The sequence below is a fragment of the Aquarana catesbeiana genome, linkage group LG01 (assembly GCF_042186555.1).
Source record: "Aquarana catesbeiana isolate 2022-GZ linkage group LG01, ASM4218655v1, whole genome shotgun sequence".
NCBI classification, from domain to species: domain Eukaryota; kingdom Metazoa; phylum Chordata; class Amphibia; order Anura; family Ranidae; genus Aquarana; species Aquarana catesbeiana.
Window position 1 is genome coordinate 92,675,259 of NC_133324.1, and position 25,356 is coordinate 92,700,614.

Genomic DNA, 25,356 nt, shown 5'->3' on the forward strand with positions numbered 1-25,356 from the left:
GAAGAATGTGTATTTGGACTGCTATATTGTTCCTTATATCAAGCTGAACCATTCCCAACTATTTCCAGTACTAAAATTATCATTACTATAATCTGACTGTTAGCTGCAAAAAAAATTATGTGGTAGATATGCAATTTATTAGAAAGAAATGCCAGGGAGAGGCGAGAGAGAGAGGAGGGTTCCCTTCTTTTCTGTTGTTGAGTGATCAAGAGCATCCGCAATGCACTCTTTGCTCGACCCTGTAGAACATGAGAAGCTGGGAGCATGCATATCTAAAGGGATTCTTGATGTGCTTTCATTGAGACAAATCCTATATTTATATGTGTATGGGGAGCCCCTTGGATCCTGGCCCTAGACTGTACATAGCAGCCTCAACTGCTCTCCAAGTAGAGATTTAAGCCTCACTTGTCATTCAGCTGTCAAATGACAGAGATTCAACTGTTCACTGCAGCAATAGAATTTTAAGTGGAACTAAACCCTCCTATCCTTTACAGCCAAGGAAGCTGCCATCTTAGCCGCAGTTTGGTCAGCAGTTGCCATGGTGCTGCATGTGTGATCAGCCATTTGATGGCTTGGTAGTTTGGTTGAGAGCTAACCATAAGCATATTGGCAACTGACAGTTATTGTTCATGGCATACCTTGAATGTAACTGTTTTGGGAAACCATTAAAGTGGTGGGTTTAGTTCTACTTTACTTAGTTACATGGTTTATAAGACTGAAAAAAAAACACAGGTCCATGCAGTTCAAATTATGCATATGTTTTTTATTCTCTAACAATTCCCATAGCCCTTTATGTTTCTTCCTGAGAAAGACATCTAAAGGTTTTTTAAGTTATTGGCACGCTTACCTAATACCACTTCCTGGGGGAGGGAATTTCACATTTTAACTTTTATAACAGATAATAACCCTTTTCTCAATCTAAGGTTCAACCTCCTTTCTAAGTCGTGCTACTTTAAATTGGTGGGTTTAGTTCCACTTTAACAGTTGAATGATAGGGAGAAGGGCTTATTCTCAGGAGGGTAGAGGGTTTTAGTTTGACTTTTAGAGAAGTTCCAATGGGATAAAAGGCAGCAGGCATTTTACATTGTATACATAATAAATTCAAAACCAGACAAGCAATTAATTTTAAATAAAATATTTTATTGGATAAATATTTTGGCCATGGCTGTTTTTATTGGTTTAAAAAATCTTCTAAAATATCTACAAATAATTTTATTATAACATCACTTAAAAGTGATTTAACTGACCTATCCTATATTAAATTTAAAATGTATATAATTTATTGGATAACTCATGCTAGCCTATGAATTTATCCAATTTTCAAAACTATTGGGATATATTTAAGACAATTACCGCTGCCTCAGATCCCATGAGGAATGGGGGGGACCTATAAATAGGCTTTTTTCCCCCCTTTTTTCTTTTACATGGGATAGAAGGCAGCAGGCATTTTACATTGTATATATAATAAATTCAAAACCAGACAAGCATTTAATTTTAAATAAAATATTTTATTGGATAAATATTTTGGCCATGGCTGTTTTTATTGGTTTAATAAATTTTCTAAAATATTTACAAACAATTTTATTATAACATCACTTAAAAATATAGATAAATAAATTAACTCAGCCACTACGGCTCAGGCTTAATAATATTCTCTCTTCTGAATATTTAAAACAAACTTACCCCAACCGACAGAAAGTATGATATGCATACTGCCTGTCACCTAACCCCAGCCTGCTGCTTTTTCTATGCAAGTCTGGAAATCATTCTTGAAAATATCAAGCCCAATATCTGATAAATGAATACCGTCCTCACGGTTTAAACCTCAATGTCCGTCCTCCAACTCCAAGTGCCGAAAACTAAACCCAAAAGGATACTTTAAAAACGTATTAATAGATTTATTTACCCGCTTTCAAATTTTTTCAAAAGGACGTAAGCAGAAAGAATCAATCGATCGAAGTCGAGGGATAATTTCGGAAAATACAATTCTTAAATTAGGAAAAGCCAAGCTAATGAGATTAATTGTTTGTTGAATTTCAAAAACTAAATCTGAAGTCTTCATCTGACCTATGTCATTACCCCCTAAATGAATAAGTAGAATATCAGGCTGTGGCCTACAGTCAAACAATCTATAAATCCAGACTCAAATTAGAAGAATAGGATCTTGCTGACACTCTCTTCTAAGCCCAATACACAAAGGAGTGGCCGAGAATCCAAACAACATTCAAGCGAACCAAAGAGTTAGGACGGATATACAACTTGTAAGAATCAGATTTCCATCTACCCAATTTCTTAATAAAATTTGCATGAAAACCAAGTTTGTCAGCTTCAGTGGCTGCACCTATTCTAAAAGAATTAGAAGTTAAGTGAATATGATTCAAATGTAGATAATAAGCTGTGAAAAACACGGAGAACCATCACCATGAACAAACAAATTATCATTAAATTCAGGTCTTACTAGCAAATATTATCTTAAAAGCCATATAGGACAAATGTCACGGAAATGTCACCGAAAGGACACCAATTCAAATAAATCCAATGTCCCTTGCCATATCCATCAGTCTTACTGTAAGGAAGAAAAAACCTCAATTGGTTATCCTCAATAATTACATTCTCAATTTTCATCGGAGAGGGCTTACTTTTTGCAGCAGAGAAAACCCCTGATATGTGAAAAGCTCCAAAGAAAAGGAAAGAAAAAAAAAATATTTAAAAAGAAAAGCTTCATAAACAGAAAAACAAACCTTTGCAGAAACAGAACACAAACCGCTCAACAGATCAATATCAATAGGAGAGCGCTCGTCTCTGCGAAGCGTAAATTTCTTATACCCTTTTAATGCTTGCTTGACAGAAAAGAAACTCAAACAATGTGGCAATGTATTTAGCTTTAGAAAAATGAAACGCCAGCTAACGTTTTATTCATATGAGACCATGAATATTGTTTATCCACTAAAGAACTAAGAAATAATAGTATAACTTCTTATTAGTTTGTTTGTAAAAAGGACATCCATAACTTCTAAGAGGAAATATAACTCAACAAAGTCAATTTAGCTAATGAGAGTTGAATATGGTTGAAAATTATATTAGATCCCATAAATGACAGGGGCATGGAACACCTTGAAGATCCGCTTCCGGCATCAGATGATAAAAACGATCCATCTGGAATTGAGAAAGCGAGTCCGCCAAACTGTTTTCTCTACCAGGAATAAATTTAGCCCAAATCCAAACATTTAATGACAGACATTTAAAAACCAAATACCTTAACAATTTATTGACCTGTGGCGATTTGGAGGAAAGGCAATTAATAGCATAAACCACCCCTTTATTGTCAGTACTGACAAGTAATCTCCTGTTTTCAAAAAAATGTCCCCATAATTCTATTGCCACAATGATTGGGAATAATTCTAGCAACACTACGTTCTTGCAAAAGCCTTGCACAGTCCATTTTGAAGGCCAACGGGAAGCACAGCAGTGCGTCATCCAAATAGCAGAAAAACCGACAGATCCAGCCGCATCAGTGAAAAGAGAAAAAGCCTCACTGGAAATAAAGTCAAATTGACAAATGGCTTTACCATTAAAATGTTGTAAAAATTGTAACCAGATCAACATATCATCTTTAATTTCTCCAGACAAGCGCAGATGAGATGAAGGATTTTTTAACCCATCCCAAGCAGAGACTGCATTTCTTTTAAAGTTATTTTTTTACGTCTTATAAATGTAATCAACAACTGAAAAATGATATCTAATTTATCTAAAGGAAGTCTAAATTCCATATTTAAAGAATCAATAGTCACACACAAAAATTCTAAACAAGCAACAGGGCCAACAGTCTTTTCTTCAGCTAAAGGAATATTAAAATACCTACAAATACCGAAAAAGGAATCCAATAAATAATTGCATTCTTCAGAATCATGTTTACCCAAAAATAAAAAATCATCCAAATAACGTATTATTAAATCCGAACCACATACAGTTTTAACTACCCATTCCAAAAAGGTCGAAAATGCCTCAAAATAATAACAAGCCAAAGAGCACCCCATGGGTAGGCATTTATCCACATAATATTCCCCTTGGAAATAAATACCCAATAAGCAAAAGGAATCAGGGTGTATCGAAAAAGTCTAAAAGCAGATTTAACATCCGCTTTAGCCAATAAAGCACCCTCACCTAACAATCGAAGATGTGAAATTGCAGGTTCAAAAGATACATAAGTAACTGAAGACAAAGATGGATCAATTTGATCATTTAAAGAATCACTGTAAGGATACAACAAATGATGGATTAGCCAAAATGAATGGGGTTCTATTTTAGGGATAATCCCCAAAGAAGAAATTCTCAAATTAGCAAAAGGAGGCTGCAAAAAAGGGCCTGCCATCCTCCCCTCATCAACTTCTTTTAACAATTTATCCCTAACAACAGAAGCTAATGCGGCAACAGAATGTAAATTATGCTCTTACAACCAACTCCATTAAATTTAGGAAGCTGAAAACCGTGCGAAAAACCCTAAAATAATAGCAAAGCTTGCTGCCGATCAGGGTAAATTAGTAGCCAAGGCAACATGTTTTCCATGTTCACTGGCGATCTGGCTTTTACCCGTAAAGTCTCTAGGTTGTTGTTGAGAATATGACAATAATTTATGAAAACATTTTGCTACAGGGTGAGCACCAGAGCAAAATGCACATTCGTGTTTGTACCTACAGGAATGAAGCCATTTACACTGGCTATCATTATACGCAAAACAAATCCCCTTTTTATAAGACGGAGTAGAGTAAACACTAGAAGAAACATTGGTTTGGACGAGGAGGAACAGGTCGAGGAGGAAGGAATAAACTCAACCAAAGTCCCACATCCTTTACACCCCATTGTAAAGTAGGATGAATACTCAATTTATGTCTGAATGCTTCATCATACGTAAACCAGAAATATCCACTGAAGTTACGATATGCTTCCAGAACAATTTCCACATGTTGGAAAAGTTCAGGACTCTTATTTGGAAACTTCTCGCAAATAAGGCTAGAAAAAATTGAAAAAGCCTGAAGCCAATTAAAAATTGACTTGGCAATAGGCTTTTTATGATCATCCTCAAGCCTATCGTCCTTCTTATCCAGTTTAGGCAGGTAGTCTTTTGAAGACGGTAATAACGTTAACAACTCAATGCATTCACCACTCCAAATCTTTTCTTTGACACCCTTGGGCAAATGAAAACCCAACGGTGAAAGTATAGAAGGCATCACTTCTTTACCATATAATTCAGACCTGTTGAAAGAAGCATTTGTAAATTAAACAGCAGAATTAGAACAATTAAGTAAACTGTGATCCTCACCCTTATCAACAACCACATTAGCAGCATTGATTCAATGCGAAAGTTGTTGAGGAGTATTAATAGCAGACCATACTGACGCTGCAGGATCAGAAATATCATTACTATTTGAAACAATTGAATTGGTGGGCACAGTAATGCTGGCAATATTACACAAATACAGGGTCAGCTGGTACGACGCTTTCGGCTATCTCCGGTCCTTGCTCACTGACAGGATGACGCTGCACAGGACCCGGAATAGAAAAGATGCCAGCCACTGAGCCGAAAACTTCCTGCGCCATCATAGTAGAAGGTAAAGAAAGGCAATTCTTTAACCAATCCACATCTTCGGTACCGGCCTTTTCAAGAAGTTGTAACATCAAAGACCGTTCAGAGCCAGATGAGCGGTCAAAAGCCATGGAAACGGCAGGAGAGCTGTCCTCTTCACATTCTTCTGGCAACTGTCAACGGTCCATAACCAGTAGCCCATATTTATTGGGGTATTTTTCAGGTATACATGCATTCATTGGTGGGTTAACTGATTTAACTGACCTACCCTATATTAAATGTAAAATGTATATAATTTTATTGGATAACTCATGCTAGCCTATGAATTTATCCCATTTTCAAAACTATTGGGATATATTTAAAACAATTACCGCTGCCTAAAAATAGGCTCCCCCCCCCCTTTTTTCCTTTACATTACAGTTTTGACCTAGAATGCAAGGGTGTTGGAAAGAAAAGGCTGAACAGAGGTCTATTTCAAGATTAACACATGTACATGCTTGTACCTTAAGGTGTCTGCACTACAGTAAGACTTTTTTAGGCCAGATCAGGTTCACTTCAAAACCTTGAAGATTGAAGAAAAATACAACTTTAGTGGAGTTTTCCAGAAAACAGCACATGGGAATCCTTGGATGTGGAAGATGGTCATAAAAGAGTTTGAGATTTGCAGAGCATTAGCAGATCAAAGGAGGTGGAAGTAAAAAATACAATAATTATTTTAGAAATATTTACAAAAACTGTTTTTGTCATATAGTTAAATATTAAAACCAATGACTTTCAGGTAACTCACAGGCATTGCAGATGCAGCATGGTCCATGATGAATGCCATTGTCTCCTCCATAGACAGCTATTTCAGCAACTGCTGTGTCGTCCACGTATCCCATGTATCTGTTCTTATGAGTTTTGACATCTCGAGACCTAATATACCAACCAGAATGTGAATTAGGGAATTATTTGTGCTGGATGTGATTATTTATTCATTTTTGGAATTCACTGTCCCTTAAGGTGGCTAAGGACCTATTTAAATATAGAAAAATAGAATTTGCATGGCACTCTCTCTGCACATTAAACAAGGAACTAATTTATTCGGAGAATATACAGAAACCCTTCTTACCTGTTGCCTCCACCCTGCCATAAGAGAGGGAAGCTCCACTATTATTTGCAGAGAATTCACTTATTTTTCCAGCTTTTTTTTTGCAATAATAATTGTGATCCTTAATATGCATAACACCTATTAACTAATTGATTTTTTTACTGGCATGAAACTATGTTCCTTAACCACTTCTATAACAGGCACTTTCCCTCCTTCCTGCCCAGGACAATTTTTAGCTTTCAGCGCTGTCGCACTTTGAATGACAATTGCGCGGTCATGCAACACTGTACCCAAACAAATTTTTTATAATTTACTTCCCACAAATGGAGCTTTCTTTTGGTGGTATTTGATCATCTCTGCGGTTTTAAATTTTTGTGCTGTAAACGAAAAAGGACCGACAATTAAAAAAAATTATGCACCGGCTGTGTTATCCTGATCACATCATATGACGCCCAGTCAGGATATCACAACCACTTTGCCGCTGCCATTCTGCTATAAGGCGGACGGCAAGTGGTTAATATGATATAAAACTCTTTCAGCAGCCAATTTATTTAAGTATTTATTGGCGTATAACACGCACTTTTTTCCCCTTAAAATCAGAGAAAATCGTGGGTGCAGGCTGCAATGATGGACAAGGCTACAGCTGGACACAGGCAAGTCTACACTGACACTGACAAGGCTGCAAATGGACACTGATAAGGCTGCATTGATGGGCATTTAAATGTAAGTTTTTTTCCTTAAACTTCCCTCCTAAAAGTTTTTTTCCTTAAAATTCCCTCCTAAACTTGGGGTGTGTGTTATACGCCGATAAATACAGTAGTTACTGAGTATGCAGCTTCTTCATCTTTTAATTCCTATCCATGTACTTGATTAACCACTTGGCCTCTGGAAGGTTTTACCCCCTTCCTGACCAGGCCATTTTTTGCTATTCTGCACTGCTCTAATTTAACTGCTAATTGCATGGTCATGCAGTGCTGTACCCAAACACAATTTATATTTTTTATTCACACAAATAGAGCTTTTTTTTGGTGGTATTTGATCACCACTGGGTTTTTTATTTTTTGAAATATAAACGAAAAAATACTGAAAAGTTTGAAAATAATAATATTTTCTACTTTTTGTTATAAAAATAAATACATTTGGGCCAAAATGTATTCTGCTACATGTCTTTGGTAAAAAATCCCAATAAGTGTATATTAATTGGCTTGTGTGAAAGTTATAGCGTCTACAAACTATGGTATATATATTGGAATTTACGCATCTTTTACTATCTGACTGCTTATCACATTTCTTGAGGTGCTAAAAATGACCCCTTTTTGGAAAGTAGACACTCCAAGGAATTTGCCAAGATCCATGGAAGATTTTATTTTTTTATCACACATTTTTAAAAAATGACAAAAAAAAATATTTTTTTACACAAAGTTGTCACTGAAATGATATATTGCTCACACATGCCATGGGTATATGTGGAATTACACCCCAAAATACATGTTTCTGCTTCTCCTGAGTCTGGGGATACCATATGTGTAAGACTTTTTGGGAGCCTAGCCACGTACAGGGCCACGAAAATCAATCACAACCTTCAGGCTTTCAAAGGGCATAATTGCTAATTTCACTTCCTCACTATCTATCACAGATTTGGAGGCCCTGAAATGTCAAGATAGCACAACATACAATGCTATGTATCAGAAGTAACAGTGATCTACTGACACTGCATTTGTTGGGGGGGGGGGGGGGGGCGAGGGGCTAAACGCAGGTGTTGGCAGGTGTTGGGGCTGATCCTGCTAATGCTGCCTTTTGGGGGAATTTATACTATTGGGGATGCTAGTATAGTTCAGATCTGATTAAAGTTATTGATCCGTCCAGACACTATACTAGTAATGGAGGTTTACAGTATGTCTGTGATAGTGTTACTGACAATCAAAGGGTTAAAATGTGATAATAGATAGGAAGTAGTTCTGGACAGCCGCACTCTGAAAAAATTGCCTTTTATTCGAAAAACAAAATCAAAAGTAAAAAGATGTCACAGCAATACAGAAACTGACGCGTTTCACACTACAAATAGTGTTTAATCATAGCTAACAATCACAAAAGTGCAAATTAAATAAATACTTTTTGTTGAAGCTCGTGTGACCAAACAATTGGTTAATTGGTTAATTAATTAATTCACATATGAATAAAATCCAATTTAATTAACCACCGGGGGCTTCAACAAGTACTGTGAGCATAAACAATCCTTACCTCCAATTGTGATTGAAAAAAAAAGAAATAAAGTGCTCAAAATTAATTCATGTGCAGAAATATCCGTGAAAATGACAATCATGTGAATAAAAAATTAAGTAAAGGGTGTATATGTAAAAAACATGAAATATGTAAAAAACACGAGTACCCGTGCAAGTGATAAATATGTATATATAAAATAAATTAAATTAAATAATAACGTAGAAACGTAAATCAATTTGGATGAGCCAATAGTGGGTGAATAGTGACTTATAAATTAGTGTTGAATAAACGTATTCATATATACATTCAAACATATTAAGTTAAAGAACTTAACTTCTACGTGTAAACATCACTATATTATCCTGATAGAATTAATTATTATCTACCCGGTTTGTGTATATATGCACTAATAAAAGCGTGAATACAAATATCAATGGATATATGTGTACGAGAAAGAAAAGAAAATATACATAAATGCATAAATAGACAAGTGTGTGTGTATTATGAAATACCAATGGGTATCAGCGTAAAAAAATTATATACTGTATTTATGCTCCCTTGGTGGACTCACGTAATAACCTCTTTCTGCTTATGCATGAATGTACCAACTGTATAGGCTTTATAATGATAATCTAAAATAAGTACATTAATAGGAAGTACACATATTAGATAACCATTGTATTGAAATTAAAACTACTTATACTTAGTATCATGATTCAAGTTAAAATGTGATAGTGAATATGTGGGGGGTAAACTGACACTATCTGGGATTGACGCTAACTGACGCTAACGCTATCCGGCGTCACCCGTGACACTAATACAGTGATTAGTAAAAAATCTGTACACTATATTGACACTGTGACAGGGCAATGAAAGAGTTAACTGGGGGACAATTAGGGGGTTAAATGTGCCTAAATATGTGATTATGTGTCAGTGTAGTGCTTTTACTCACTGTAGATGTTCCCTCTTCTCTTAATGGAACTGGAAAAGGGCTCCATGAGAGAAGATGACATCATTTCCTGTGCCTGTGTTTTGTAAACACGGGCACATGCTGTGCTGTGATTCACCAGAACCGATCAGCAGGTCCAAGCCAAAAATTATTGTCCTGGACCTCATAACTGATCGGTGCTGGATCCAATCACAGCACTGCTGGGCCGGCGGGAATGTGCATGCGGCCTCCCAGCTCAGGTATACACAGGGAGTATCTGCTGTCTTGTAGCAGTAAAACTGCTATAGGGCGGTCAGCAAGTGGTTAAACTGGTGCTATGGCTGCTGCCCCAGGTTTCCTGTTTCAGAATGGCTCCTTTCTCCTGAAGCATTCTATAGAGCCACCTTTGCAAGCATCAATAGAAACACTCAGCCCCATAGGCTAGAATAGCAAGGCACTCCCCTGCTCCCCCCTCCTCATGGCTGTTGGAAAAGGGGGAAAGGGATGGCAGGGTGTTATGCAAAGCTTCCTGAAACCAACACAGCAATCAGTAGTCATACTCAGTACTCCATTTTAAAACAGCATCTGGACTCAGCGGCTCATGCGACTATCTTTCCCCCTAAAGGAGACTGATTGCAGCTAGCACCCCCCCCCCCATCTCTAATGATTGGATACTGATTGCAGCCAGAAATAGATTATTAGAAGTAATGAGCTCACTGGCTGCTGCTGCCACTGACCAGATCCAGGCCCGACCATGAATAAGAAAAAAAAAGTAAACAAAATATTCCTCTCCCAAAACGAATCCCCAGTACACAACAATGATGTTCGCGTTGACATCATATGCTAATATAAGTGAATACAATGTCATTCAAAGTTTTGAGAACCTGTAAAAATGTTACTGTCATACTCATTTGTGCCCTTGTCAACCTGACATCCTTCTTCTTATTATTATAATGTTATACTAACAATTTACACAAACCATTTTTTTCCCTGTGTGCATTGCCATGTAGCTGTAAAAGGGGAATAAAGCGCTTCAAAAGTAAAGTATATATGTTCACTTTAAGCTTTGCCCTCCTGCTACATTACAAAAAAGTCACACTAATGTGATATTTAAAACAGCAGACTTTGTAGTATGTAAAGTCCAGGACCTGACACACCCTGTGCTATACCATCATCCCTGTCAGTGGAGGCTGCTTACTGCCAGTTTAACGCCATATAGTTTTGTGTGCGTTACTGCCAGTTTAATGCCATATAGTTATGTGTGCGTTACAGCCAGTTTAACGCCATATCATTTTGTGTGCGTTACTGCCAGTTTAACACCATATAGTATTGTGCGTTACTGACAGTTTAACTCCATTTACTTCTGTGTGGGTTACTGCCAGTTTAACACCATTTAGTTTTGTGTGTGTTACTGCTAGTTTAACGTCATATAGTTCTGTGTGCGTTACTGCCAGTTTAACGCCATATAGTTTTGTGCGTTACTGCCAGTTTAACACCATATAGTTCTGTGTGCGTTACTGCCAGTTTAACGCCATATAGTTCTGTGTGCATTACTGCCAGTTTAATGCCATATACTTCTGTGCATCACTGTACGTTTGGCGCATTGTATTGCAGCATATTATAGTGTATACATGGAGTGTGTCTGTGTAGTGTGAGTACTCAAATTAAAGTGCACCAAACACCTCTTTACATTGATTAAAGTGCATGTACGTACAGATTTCAACCTCTTTACATTTGCTTTTAAGCACCGTCCCCTCCCTCCCAATAATGTCTGGGAGGACAACAAGGAGAGGCAGACATTCCCTTGGCACTGTAAGGCGGCTAGCAACAAATGTGTCCACAGGCAAAGGTGGACGTGGTGGTCAGTCCTCAGGCAGGGCATCATTTCTTCTGTTTAGTGAGTTTGCCCATGCTATCCAGCCACAGCATGCAGAGGAGGTGGTGGGCTGGTTTACTAAACCTTCCTCATCCTCTGTCATGCAAGCAGAGACAAGTGTACAGTCCCCTGCAGTTGCCAGAGTGAATAAACCTGCCTCCTTGTCCACATCTATTCCTGCCATAGCCCCAACAACAGCCATTGAGGAGTCAGCTGAGTTATATGACCACAGCGTCAGCCACTTTCTCTTTGATAATGCCCAGCCATTACTGGATTCAGATGTTGGTTCTGAGGTTGAGGATGACAGGAACATGAGCCTAGAGAGCTTGAGGAACACTGGTAGACAAATTGGCATTCATGTTCCCCAGGCCACAGCATATTGCCAAGTTGACACACTGGTAGACAAATTGGCATTCATGTTCCCCAGGCCGCAGCATATTGCCAAGTTGACTCCAGTGGCAATGATGAAGATGGAGGAGATTGAGATGATGATGAGGTCACTGATGCGACTTGGGTGCCAGATAGAGCAGAGGAAGAAACTGAAGGTGAGGCAGCACAACTCCAAGGAGGCCGACATCAAGAAAGAGTAGAGAGCATCCACCCTATTCCATCACATTCTGCAGCTGTTACCTCCCAGCCCACTCCCCAAAGCTCAGCTGCCTAGGCCTTTTTCTGCACATCTGCAGCAGATCGCACTGTTGCTATCTGCAAACTATGTCTCAGGTACATCAAACATGGCAAAAACAACAACCATTTGGGTACCACATGCTTAACAAGGCATTTAACGTCCAACTACTCAGCCCGTTGGCAAGAGCACCTAAAAGCCACACAAAAGGGGCACAAATCTGTCCCTCTTCCTCCTTACCCACTTCAGTCTGCCCCTGCTATACCAAGTCATTACCTTTCAGCGGCCTCCACTGAGAGGAATGATGGTATTGCACAGGGTATCCCAGGTCCTAGCAGCACATCTGCCAGCAGCACACCACTAGCTGTAGACTGTAGCTGGCAAATTTCTCTGCGCCATCTGCTGCAGCAGGAAAAAAAATACAGTCACTGCCACCCACATGCCCAGTGTCTAAATGCAAGCTTGTCAAAGCTGTTGGCTCTCCAACTTGTGCCTTTCAGCCTGCTGGATTCTGCCCAATATGCTGTACCACAATGGCAGGTTCCCAGTCGCTACTACTTTTCACGTAAGGCCATTCCATCTCTTTCCCATCACATGGAAGGGAATGTTCTGACATCATTGGGCAAGGAAGTCAGCCGTAAAATCCACCTTACTGTTGACACATGGTCCAGGAAGCATGGGCAGGGATGATATATTTCATTCACAGCACTCTGGGTAACACTGCTTGCAACTCAAAAGGATGCAGGACATTGCTTGGTGCTGCAGCTTGTTGTGCCCCCACATCTCCTTACAGCTAGTGGTGATGATGCCAGACCTGTGAGCTCTACCCCCTTTTCCTCCTCCTCCACCACCTCCATGTCCTCCTCTGCAAAATTGTCCTATGAACATCAGGTACCCCCTAAGCGTTCAAAGGGCTATTCCCAGAGTCAGGCTAAAAGGTGCCATGCAGTGCTTCAGCTGGTGTGTTTAGGGGACAGGAACCACACCGGAGCAGAGATTCTTGCAGCTCTGCAGGGACAGGCTCAGAGGTGGTTCACACCATGCCAGCTGGAGCCAGGAATGGTGGTGTGCGATAATGGCTCAAACCTCCTGTCTGCCCTCAGACAGGGAAAGTTGACACATGTGCCATGCCTGGCACATGTCCTCAATTTGGTGGTGCAGCATTCCCTAAATAAGTACCCAGGGTTGCAAGATGTGCTAAAGCTGGCTAGAAGAGTCTGTAGCCATTCCAGGCGGTCATACACAGCCAGCCTGATTTGTGACATGCCCACCACGTGGAACTCGACTTTGTCAATGCTGCAGCGGCTATACATGCAGCAGAGGGACGTCAACAAGTACCTGTGCAAATACGGCACAACAGGCTCAGGCCGCCTCAGATTTTTTTCCAATGGCTGATCACTAAGGATGCATGCACTGTATTGTCACCATTTGAGGAGGCCACAAGGATGGTGAGCCGTGACAGTGCATGCATCATTGACACAATCCCTGTTGTGTTCCTGCTGGAGCAGACTCTGCGTGGCATTATGGACAGGGTACTGGAGGCAGAGCAGCAGGAGGAAGAGGAGGACTTCCTTTCCTCTCAAGGCCCACTTTATCCAGACACCATCATTCCTATGTCACAGATCACACAGGAGGAGAGAGGGGAGGAGGATGAGGATTCTGGCACTTTCATAGGCTTCGAGGAAGAGGAAGACATGCGTCAATCTGTAAGCGATGGCCTTCCAACCCCAGGACCCTTGGGAGTAGTACGTGGCTGGGAGGAGGAAGTTCCAGATGCTGTCATCCTGAGTGACCGCGAGGAGTCTGCTTCTCAAGCCTCTGCAAATTTGAGACGCTTGGGCAACCTCAAAGCCTGCAAAAGGACCCAAGAATACGTGCCATAAAGGAGAAGGATGATTACTGGTTGGTAACCCTCCTTGACCACCGTTATAAGGGGAAGGTCTCAGAACTCATCCCGTCCCCACAGAGAGTGCATAAAATAAAATCTCTTAAGGACATGTTAAAGAGGATTTTATAGAACATTTTTCCTGACTCCAGTAGGTTACAGTGTCATGGAAAACTTAGTTTTGAGTCTTCTGTTGGTCAAGAGAGGAGCGTTGGAGAAGGCGTCCGCCTAAGTGAGGCATTTCAGAATTTTTTTAGTCCTCGCTGCCAAGGGCTGTCAGCTTCCACATCCCATCAGCAGCGTCTGCATCACATGGCGGACGATTACCTCGGGGCCAAAACAGAGATTGAGCTGCTGATGATCCACTGACAGGGAAAATGTCATTTTTTTGGCTTAATAAATGCAATTATTACTTCAGCAGATTTTAGACATGGTACAGATCAGCCACTTTAGGCAGGACCCGGACCCCTGTAACCATTGTATGCCTAATTACTTGCATATAAGCCTTCAAAATGGGCACTTTTGATTTTTGAAGTTCGGGTCTAATTGACTTTAATGGGGTTCGATATTCGGGTCCGAATTTTCCCGGTGTTCGAAAGTTCTGGTGCGAACCAAACAGGGCTCCATTCGGCCCATCCCTATTAATCAGCATAATCAAGCACTCACTGGGCTCAGCTGAGTATGTAATATTTTAATGTTACATTCAGTGGTGCATTTTAGATTATGATTAAGTGAACTTGATTCGTGAAACGCGTCAATCTCTGTTGGTCCATGTCTGTATCGTTGTTACCTCGATGTTTTATCTGGAATAAACTACACATTTTCTACATTTTGGAGTGAGGTCAACATGTTGTTCTTTTGATCATTCATCCAGACCACGGACTGGACCTTTACCCAATTAGCAGAGGAGGGATTGTTATCACCTGGAGCAGCATTCCTTGCTTTTCTGACAGACTTAGGGGTTTCCTCACCCCATGACAGGAGCTGCGCCTGTAGTTGGATCAGCTTGCTCCTTCCTCCTGGAAGCGGGGTCAGGTCTGTCCCCCATTTTCTTTCTTTTTTAAGCTCCTATTGACTACTCTATAATGTACCGGTTTCCTTTTTTTAGGCATTATGCAATATATACTTGGATAATTGTTATGTTAAATACCTAAGCTCAGTGCTGGATTCGGTTAGCAGATTGTTTTTATTATATCTTTGTTTAACTTTTGTTTTGGCGTGCATATATACCTTTTCTTCATGCAATGCTATGTATAGAAGTTCTTTACCGTGAACATTTTTCTGTTGTAATCATCTCTTGATTCTTCAATAAAAACTGAGTGAAAGAAACAGCAGATTTTGTTGATTAGTTTTAGCAATAATTATATAGGGATGCACAATTTACATAAAACATTGCATTGGGGAAAACTACAGTAAAATCCAATTTCCCATTTATATTTACTATTTAAAGTGGATGTAAACCCTCACATATATCCAGTAAAGTGAATAGCCTCAGATGATACACAGGGATGAAACAAATCTCCCTACATACGTTTTACATGTATATCTGCTGTCTTCATTTCTATATACTGTTTAGAAAGTGCACGTCCTGTTAGGAGATTTTTTCTTCCTGTTTAGCACTGCAGTGAAGCTTGAGCATACAGCCAAGACAGCTGATTGGAGAAAAGGCACACACCCCCTCTCCTCATAGGTATAGACTCTGTTGAATCATTCAGCTCTGTGCTAATCTATTTATAGCAACCTCCCCAACCCAAAACTCAGGCTGCTTTTTTTTCATATATGAAAGATATCAGGCTGATAACAGAAGAACGGAGCAGAAGACAGCTACAGGACATAGGACTTTGAAGAGAGATAACAAAACACTGCAGATACATGCACCCAGCTGAAATTTCATGAATCAGGTTTACATCCACTTTAATCTCAACAAAAACAAAGGAAATAAAAATAAATGTATCCAAATTAAAGTCCTATCTGACCCCCCCACCACCAAAAAATATGGTTAATATGTTAGGGTAGATTTCAAACCCCAAAGGATATTATAAATGAATAAATGGAACTGAGAGATAACTGAAAAAATATTCTGGGACTCAAAGGGTTTTAGGGTAAAAAAAGGCCTCAAGTGGTTAAAGTAATCTGAATGATAAGGGTTATTTGTGATGATGGCATGGTGTTTTATTTAGGTGGGCCATTTTCACAGAGCAGAAATAAACTTCTTCAGCTGATAAAGTAATTCCTGGTTTACAATCCATTCATTACAATCTCCTAAATTTTAATATAATGTATTTATGTGAAAAAGGTGTGTTACAATAAACCATGTTCTGCCCAACTTTCATCATGGCCACCAATGACTGCAGTGCACCATGAGAAATTTGCCTAGTGGGTGGCCTTGTCAGCTGCCTTCTGCCCAACATCCTTTGATTGGAAATTCAAAAGAGTCTGGTGGAAAATTGTAAGCCCAATGGAGACTGCAGCTGTCAGTATATAACAGCACATCAAGATGGATTTGTCAGGCTAAAACTAGCCACATGCCCCGCTGTGGGTGAAACATGTTGGGGGCATGGCTTTGGGTAGGAGTGAGCGGTGTGCTGTCACTGTAATAAACCATGGCTGGAGTTGAAGGTTTTCGGTTGCAGCCTGTTAGTTGAATGGTGGATTAAAATGGATCAAGGGTGAACTCCAGGGCCCCGATACCCGGCTAATTGCAGGGAATCGAGGGGGATACAGGCTGACATTGGGTTTGCCAGCTATACACTAGTAGAATTGTATTCAAAATATTTCATTTTAAGAACATTTATTGGGTTTTCTAATTGTCAATGGGATCAAATTAATTATCATTTTTGACTGCTGTGACGAGAAAATTTGAAGAAGCAGAATAGAAAATTTAGCATATTTCTAACAGTGTATGTAGCTTACATTCGGGAAATTACATTAAAGTGGTTGTAAAGCCTCCTAGATAGGTTTTACTTGTTTATCTGCAGTATTCTCCTCTATGCCCCTTCAAAAGGGCAGATCGTGTTAAAAATCTTTCTTCATCTGCCAGGAGCACAGAGGAGGGGGGGGAGACTGCAATTACAGTGTGTGAACAGATTGGAGAATAAGAACACACCCCCTTCACAAAGCAGAACAGTGACAAGCTCTGTTCTGAGCTATCCCTCCCCCTTCCTCCCAACACAAATTTATCTCATGTGTCTGGAAAACTTCTCAGAATTGACTCATGCTGATAACAGAGGAACAAAGCACTAGAGAAAAATGACACTTAGAGCTTTGGAGAGAGATTAATAAAAACTACAGATATATGTGCTTTGCTCAGATACCATGACTGAGGATTACAACCACTTTAACTCCAAAATCAAATGTTAAAAGAAAACAACATTTTGAAATACCTTTGAACAACATTCGTTAAGTCCTTGGATGTGCTGAGAATTTTTGAACGAATATATGTATAAATGTTCATTTGAAAACCTACTTGCCAGCTTGTGTTTGGGAGGGGGAAAGGGGTTGATCTGACTGGTGTAATGGGAAATTAATGGAGTCCCAGAAACGCTGCTTCATCACCATCTCTTTTTTTCAGCTCTACCTTCCTAATGCCATCACTGCCTGAATACGCAAGTATGTCGGAGGTCCAAGGGTAGCTCTTTTTCAGGGACAACTTTAGAAATTCAGAAAAATGATACAGAATTAATTTGTAATACATATTCTGGAAAAATATACAAACTGCAGCATTAAGCATAAGAGCTAAATCATGAAAAAAAATAGATATCCTTTATTTCCGCTCATGCTGCCTAGCAACCCTTTGTACTGCAATTCACAATACCTCAACATGCAAAATAAGGCAAATGAATTCTCTCTTTTTTGTTGCAATGCTACCAGCATAGAGGCTAATTTATAGGTGTAGCGCCCTCCTCTAGTTAGGCTGCTAAGTAAAATTTTGTTTTTGGCTTCATTGTACTGAACAGTGATTGATTGTCTTTGTCTGTTCAGGGTTTCCTGAGCTGAGTTTTTTATTTATCCCACCCATCACTGAAAGACATTTTCAGAGTATAGGGGGGAGAGTAAGATGACCAGTGTGAATATATAGCATGCAATAAAATTTGAACTTTTTAAGATTCCCTAAATTTTTATTGTTATGACTTGTATGTATGTATGTGTTTGTATTTTTTTTCTTTCAAATTAAAATCTGGGCAATATAAATAGAACTTTAAAAAGTTCCCTCAATTCTATAGCTAAGCTGCACCTCCAAACCAATAAACGATACCCCCTATCTCTGCTACTTTCAGATTTATCTGAAAAGCTGGCTATGCACATTAGTATTTGATTGTACAATCTCCTTTAGATTATGTTTTGTAACAGCCTACCTAAACAAACCATTCAACTATTCAGGATGGCTCAGTCTTGTTAAACCAAAGAAGACTGTACAACTGGATTGTAACTTGTAAGGTCAGCTTCACAACCTCTCGAAGGCTCTATTATTATATGTGCTGTTGATCACAGTAATTACGATAGGAAAATGTGCACTATTGTTTGCAGCCCTAATATGAGTACAAACAAATAATGCACACATTTGTGGTATCCCTATGCACTTCAAGAGCAGTAAAAATGTATTTATTTATTTAATTTTTTTATATTTTGGGTCAGTTGTCCTGTAAATGAAAAAAAAGGGGATATTTACCACTAAATGAATGCCTGATTCATTCTGAAAACAAAATTAAGGTATATTTTACCTGAATATACTAATTAGTAGCAAATATAAGGTACAATTTTACCAACACGATGCAAAACAAGATTCGGGGGTATTTAAGGATGAAGATTAGGAACAAACCGGGCAATTATCTTGGCTATAATGGGCGACACAATCAACTGGTTACAGAGCACCATGGGAAAATATATTTCTGGGGACTTTTGGTAGCCTGTACATGACCTGTAGAAGCCTAAAGCGTAGGTAAACCCCACCAATAAACTTCTCTTATTTGCTACCTCTTGGTTCTGTTATATATGCAATTGAAAGCATTTTGTTAAATCTGTTAAATTGGTGCAAAATGGTACCTGCCTACCAGAAATTCAGTGATTCACCTGATAGAAAGGTGTCAGAATATAGAGTGCATTGCAGTTTGTTGTTAATAGAGCTGCGTAGCTGCGGATTGGTCAGGGTGCCCATGCTTACCCGTGTCCACAGTCAAAAGCGCTTAAAGTGGGCACATAAGCAACAGAACTGGACTATGGAACAATGGAAAAAGGTGACCTGGTCTGTTGAATTCAAGATTGTTTTGAGGAACACAACAATGACTTGACCTCTGAATTCTCTAGATCTCAGACCAATCGAGCATCTGTGGGATGTTCATGGTACCGTACAAAGGCTAGACATAACCAAGGTATATTAATATTATATAATAGTATATAAATATTTATAAAAATGTCATTTTATTAAACAAATCTTTAAAACATACAAAACATCTAAAGTTATAGATTGAAAAACATTTCTTGCACATTCAGCTCTACAGGATTACAGATGGGGTGACCAGTAGAAGATGACAGTTATCAACCAAACCATATACCATCTGTATATTGGATTCTCTTTCTCTATTCGATAGGATGTAGGTACCACTTTTCTATGTGTTTTTTTATTTGGCACCCCTTTTTGCCTACATCTGTGGGATGTGTTGGAAAAACAAGTCCGATCCATGGCGGCTCCATCTTGCAGCCTACAGTACTTAAAGGATCTGCTACTGATGGCTTGATGCTAGATACCATAGAATACCTTCAGAGGTTTTCGTGGAGTCAATGCTTCAATGGGTTATGGTGGGTGATTATAATGTTATTGCTAATCAGTGTATGTATTTTATTTGTGTATTAAACTATTTGCCTGGAGTTCAGCTTTAAATACATTTGTAGTCGTTCATTGCTCAACACACAGATGTTAAAATCTTGGTCGAATGTATGCTAGGTCTAGTACAAGACTGTAAGGTAGTCTACTGCATACAAATAATGTCAAGATGATGGAACACTTGGACTGTGACACATACACCGGTGTGGTGGACAGTACTTAATATTCATCAGTAGTAGGACAGACTGCCATGGATTATACTAATCTACTATCCAAGTACAGCATTAATATAAACTATCCTAATTACACAGAGTGATGTCTGGGAGATCTTCAATTGTATCCTGATTGATCGCAGCGGTTACATTTGTCAGCTGACAGGTAGATCAATAAGAACACAAAACCTCGAGAATTAAAAGGGAAAATATTGTGGTTTTGATTATTTTTTTACATTCAGAATCTATTTTATATACACTCTCATTATTTATTTATTTGAATTTTTTTGTTTTGCAACAGACATTTTTTTTTTGGTGAACCTTGAACTTTAGAAACAGTCGACAGCATTCATCGCTACAATGCATCAGTGTCAGTAAGCAAATGCAGCTCCTACTGTATGTAGTATAATGACATTATCATTTAAGGAAGCAATAACATCTTACGTTATAGCAGGGGCATACTCATTTGGCACCCAAGGTGGATCCTATATCTGGCACCCCCCCGCCCCCCTCCCAATCTGGCAATAATCTAAGTGAAATACCACTGTTTCGGAGTGTGCGCACACTTAACACAGGGGTGCTTGTTTGCAGGACAAGAAGGTGTGGTATGATGCGCTTGATGACAGTGGAATCAGGATGTAAATGTTTCTGGGGTGTTCGCTGGGGTGCAAAGCATGAATAAAAGCATGGTTCTGCAATGTGGAACGCACATCAACCACAGGGACCAGGAAATGGTGCCGGAAACGCATTCCAGCGGGCACTTCCTGTCGCCGCAAACGTCATTTCCCCTCTGTGGGCAGCCGCCATCTTTGCGGAGACCGCTACTAGAGGTCAAAGCTCCCTATGCTCAAAAAGGGAAGCAAAACCACTAAATAAGTGGTGCAGACCTGACACAGCTAAGTGGGGCCCACCTGACACCCCTCCAATGTGTCTCACCCAGAGCGGACCGCTTGCCCCCCGTTGGCACGCCACTGCATTATAGACTGTTGTTAGTCCCAATAGTAGATACCCTGAGGTATAAATACACTATATACCCAGAAGGACCCTCAAAAAATCAGAACGATACCCTCAGAAAGGCAAAACATTATATAGACAATCAGTCAGGTACAGTGGATTTATCATTTAGCCAACCTCCAGACACCTTTTCAAATTTAGTTGGTGCACCCCTATTGGCCTATGTAGCCTTATACAAGGTTAATGCTTTATTTATTAATGCCTTTCATGCAAATATGGTAGGGGCCACCATTTTTTTCCATGACAGAAAAATAATTTTGTGTGCATAATAAAAAAGTGAAGTAAGTAGAGTACGGATCACCTTTGTAGGTGCTAGCGGGTCAATCAGGCCCAATAAGCAGACTTCAACAGAAGGACCAAAACTGACATTTTATGCTGGATGCACCCATGACATTCAGTTTGTAAAGCATGATCTGCTTTTCCAGTAATCACACCCACACCCTGTGTATTCTTGAATAAATTGGGCGATTCTGTCCATTCCCTGGTATCTTTCTTTTGTATGCCATCCTGAAGGATATGTAATCTGATCTCCCTTGTACTCAGGTCTATATCACAGCACACTTGCAGGATAACCTGGAGGAAGTTGTTGCTGGCTACAAGTGTTAAGTGTGAAATACAAAATATTTTATATTAAATGGCTTGAAAGGCACATAATAAATGTAAATGTATTTTTAGTACTGTCAACTGCTGAAGCTGTCATTCATGGCCGAGCAGTCATCAGGAGAACACTGTCTGTTGGTAGGCGTTTTTTTTTTCTTTTGGCATGTCAGCAGGTGCCGTTCATTGTGATTGATGTGGATATGCATCATTGGAGGCAGTGATTGAAGGTGGATTTACATTGTGGGACCTCAGGTAATACATTTAAAAAAATCATTTCTGGGTCAAGCTGTCATTTAGCTAGTGTTACCTTCAGGATAGGTCGCATGTTTTTTTTTTTTTTTTTTTAGCAACATGGCAGGTAGTGGGCATTGACAATGGATTTACAATGAGGTACATTTTTGGGGGATTTTTATTTTTTTGATAAAGGACTGTCAAACAGTTTAGTGTCTTAATTTGTGGTTTAGATTTCTTTTTGTGAATAAGTACCCCATACTCATTCACATTGGGGTGGAGGGGGTATCTAGGGGCCCCCTTGTTATTAAAGAGTGCTTCCAAATTCCAAAAAGCCCCCCACCCGCAGACCACGACAACCACTTGGCAAGGGTTGTGGGGAGGAGACCTTGTCTTGATCAATAAGAGCATGTTGAGGCCACGTGGACTTTTTTTTTTTTTTTAGCTAGTCTGGCTGCATACTCAGGATTGCTGGTCTGGTATAGATTTCCTGGGGGACTGCATTGGTACATGTTCCCCAGGGCAGTTCCCACCCCCAATAATATTTTTGAAACCTCCCTGATTGGCCCAGAAAATTAGCATTTTAATTTGGCAGATTCAGCTCGCATTGATTTCAGCTGAGTTTTGGTTTGGCATTCTAACTTCTTCGAATTTCATCAAATCCTGAACTGAACCCACGGCAGTTCAGGTCATCACAATTGATGACCCCTGCGCCCCTCATTTCTTATCCTGGTGTCACAGGGATAAAGAGCGAAGAGAATCATGTGCAGCAATTTAGGCCAAACAAAAATGTTCTCAGCCTTTCCATATTCTATCCAAAACTAAAAGCAATTTGCAATTGTACTTTAAAGATTTTTTTAACCCCACCTGATCGGTAATTTCGATTTCTCATAGCACCATGGGGAATTTCAGTAGGGATTAATGTTTCTATTTACAAACCTAAACATCTCTAGTACTTATTTTAATAGCAAATGTAGGTGTCTGTGCGGTTATATACTCAATGAACTGTGCCTTGTAACTGCCTGCAATTATGTGTAATTTGCTTGTGCATTCATCACACTCATAAAGAACGGTCTAGTCTGTTTATCTGAGATAAAATGTTTTGGAGTCAAGTGGAGACCCTTTTCATATTTTTCAAAAGTTCTGTAAATCTCTGCACTCCGCGCTTTCAGTGTCATTATAACGTCAGACTAAAGAGGCCAAGGAAATTCTTTGCTTAAGAGGCTGAAGAAATTTTTAGATTTCCCGTTAGAGATGCCTTCACTCACTTGACATCAATTTATAAGAAAGCTGCGGTTCAGACTGTATTTTTCCAAGAAAATTGTCAATATATCAAAGTAGAGCATCCTTGTTCTTTTTTTCTTCCTGTCTTCCATAAAGCTGTCTCCTGTCTTGCCATAAAGCAAAACTAAAGTTTCTTAGCTTAAATAAAATGGAAGCCCAACTTGAAAGCATTAAAAGAGAAGTGTAGGAATTAAAAAAAAAAAAGAAAAAAAACCTGCATACTCAGACCATTGATCACTCAGTTCCCAGCCTGATCTGAGCACAGAATGGTGACTGTTAGTGCTCTGCCCCTCCAGCGCTCACTGGAACACCAGACTGTGCAGGGGGCGGGAGCGGTCTGGCTCAATCTCTTAGGCATGGAATTTGGGCAGATCACGAAATGATTGTCGGGGGGCCTGCAGAGCCTTGACCAACCCTCTAAAGTAAGCCAACAGTGGGCTTTATCCTGCTGTTGGCTGAATCTGGGTCACAGGAGTGCAAAATTAAGTGCACTCCTGTGACCAACAGAAGAAGTATGGCCAAAAGAGCTTTGGCCATACTTCTCCTTTAAAGTCTAATGCCTAGTACACACGATAGGATTATCGGATAAATGATCATCCATTTTTTTTTGCATGCTAGTCTCATATCGAAAACCAATAGGTTACAAAAGTTATGAAAATTCTTCTACGACAGAATACAACTTCAGAAGTGTTGTAATGTATCATATTGTAATGTATTCTTTCATTTCCGAGCATGCGTGATCTTGGTCAACCGATTTTTTCCATACAAATACTATACTAATTACACGAAAATCGCTCATTCTGTTATCGTACAAGAAAAATGTTTATGCTTGCCTCTCCGGATAATTTTGCATGAATTTTCATGATCACCATTTGTACTAATAATCAGATTATTGGATGAATGTTCCGAAAGTGGTATTTTTCATCTGATTTTCTCATTGTGTGTACTAAGCCTAAGTTAAGAAAAAAAAAATCAGCACAAGGGACATTACTTACATTCAATGAGAAATGTCCCTTGTGCTGCTGGCTGCTCTCTTAAGCTGGCAATAAATGGATAGAATTTCAAACAAAAAAATCTTAGAGAAAAAAACGTCCAAAAATTCTTAGAACATTCTCAGAACAATCGAATGTCAGTCGAATGTCAGTCGAGCGATTTAGTTTGCTTTTAACATATGATTTTGGAATGAATGGACTTTACTGAATGGAAACCACATTCACTGCAAAGCCTAGTACACACTATGAGTAAAATTGGATGACTGATCGTCCAATATTCCCCAAAAGTGCGTATCGTGATGTAGTCGGAATGGTATTGACTTGGAAGAAAATTCTCGACCGGCAAACGTAGGCAAGCATAGCTACGTACTAGCATAGTAGAAGAGGAAGTGTAGGATCGTTCTTTGCTTCTGATCATGTGCAGTTTTTTCTATTTGATTATTTCTGTACGATTACTGTACACAGTGCCGGGACAAGGTCATCCAGTGCCCAGGGTGAAGATGCCAAACTCAGGGCTAATAATGGTGTAAGGTTTGTAATGCATGTTATGTTTATGACATGCACTGAAATAGTACTAACATATCGTCAACATTTTGAGTTGAAATGAGGAACATTTCAGGGAGAAAGTGGTATGTGGTGCTCGTATCGCCGCAGCGATGAGTGGGTGTGGTTACATTATTATGGCCAGGAGGGGGCATACTGGCTCTTCCCGGGTTGCGGCATGCTAGTGCAGGGTTGGAGGCATTAAAGTAGGCAGTAGCTCCTTACCTTACCACCTGTCAATTGCTCTCAAGAGTAATCTAAGTGCTGATCGTTCTTTAGAGACCAAAACATGTGAACAAGTCCTTAAATATTTACATTTTTTATATAGTTTTTAGAATTTTATTATTTTTTTACATGTTTACCAACCTTGTTGGGGGGCTTTGGTGAAATATCAGGGCTCTCATTTCTTGTTAAAAAAAAAAAAAAAAGAAATATCAGGGCTCTAAAC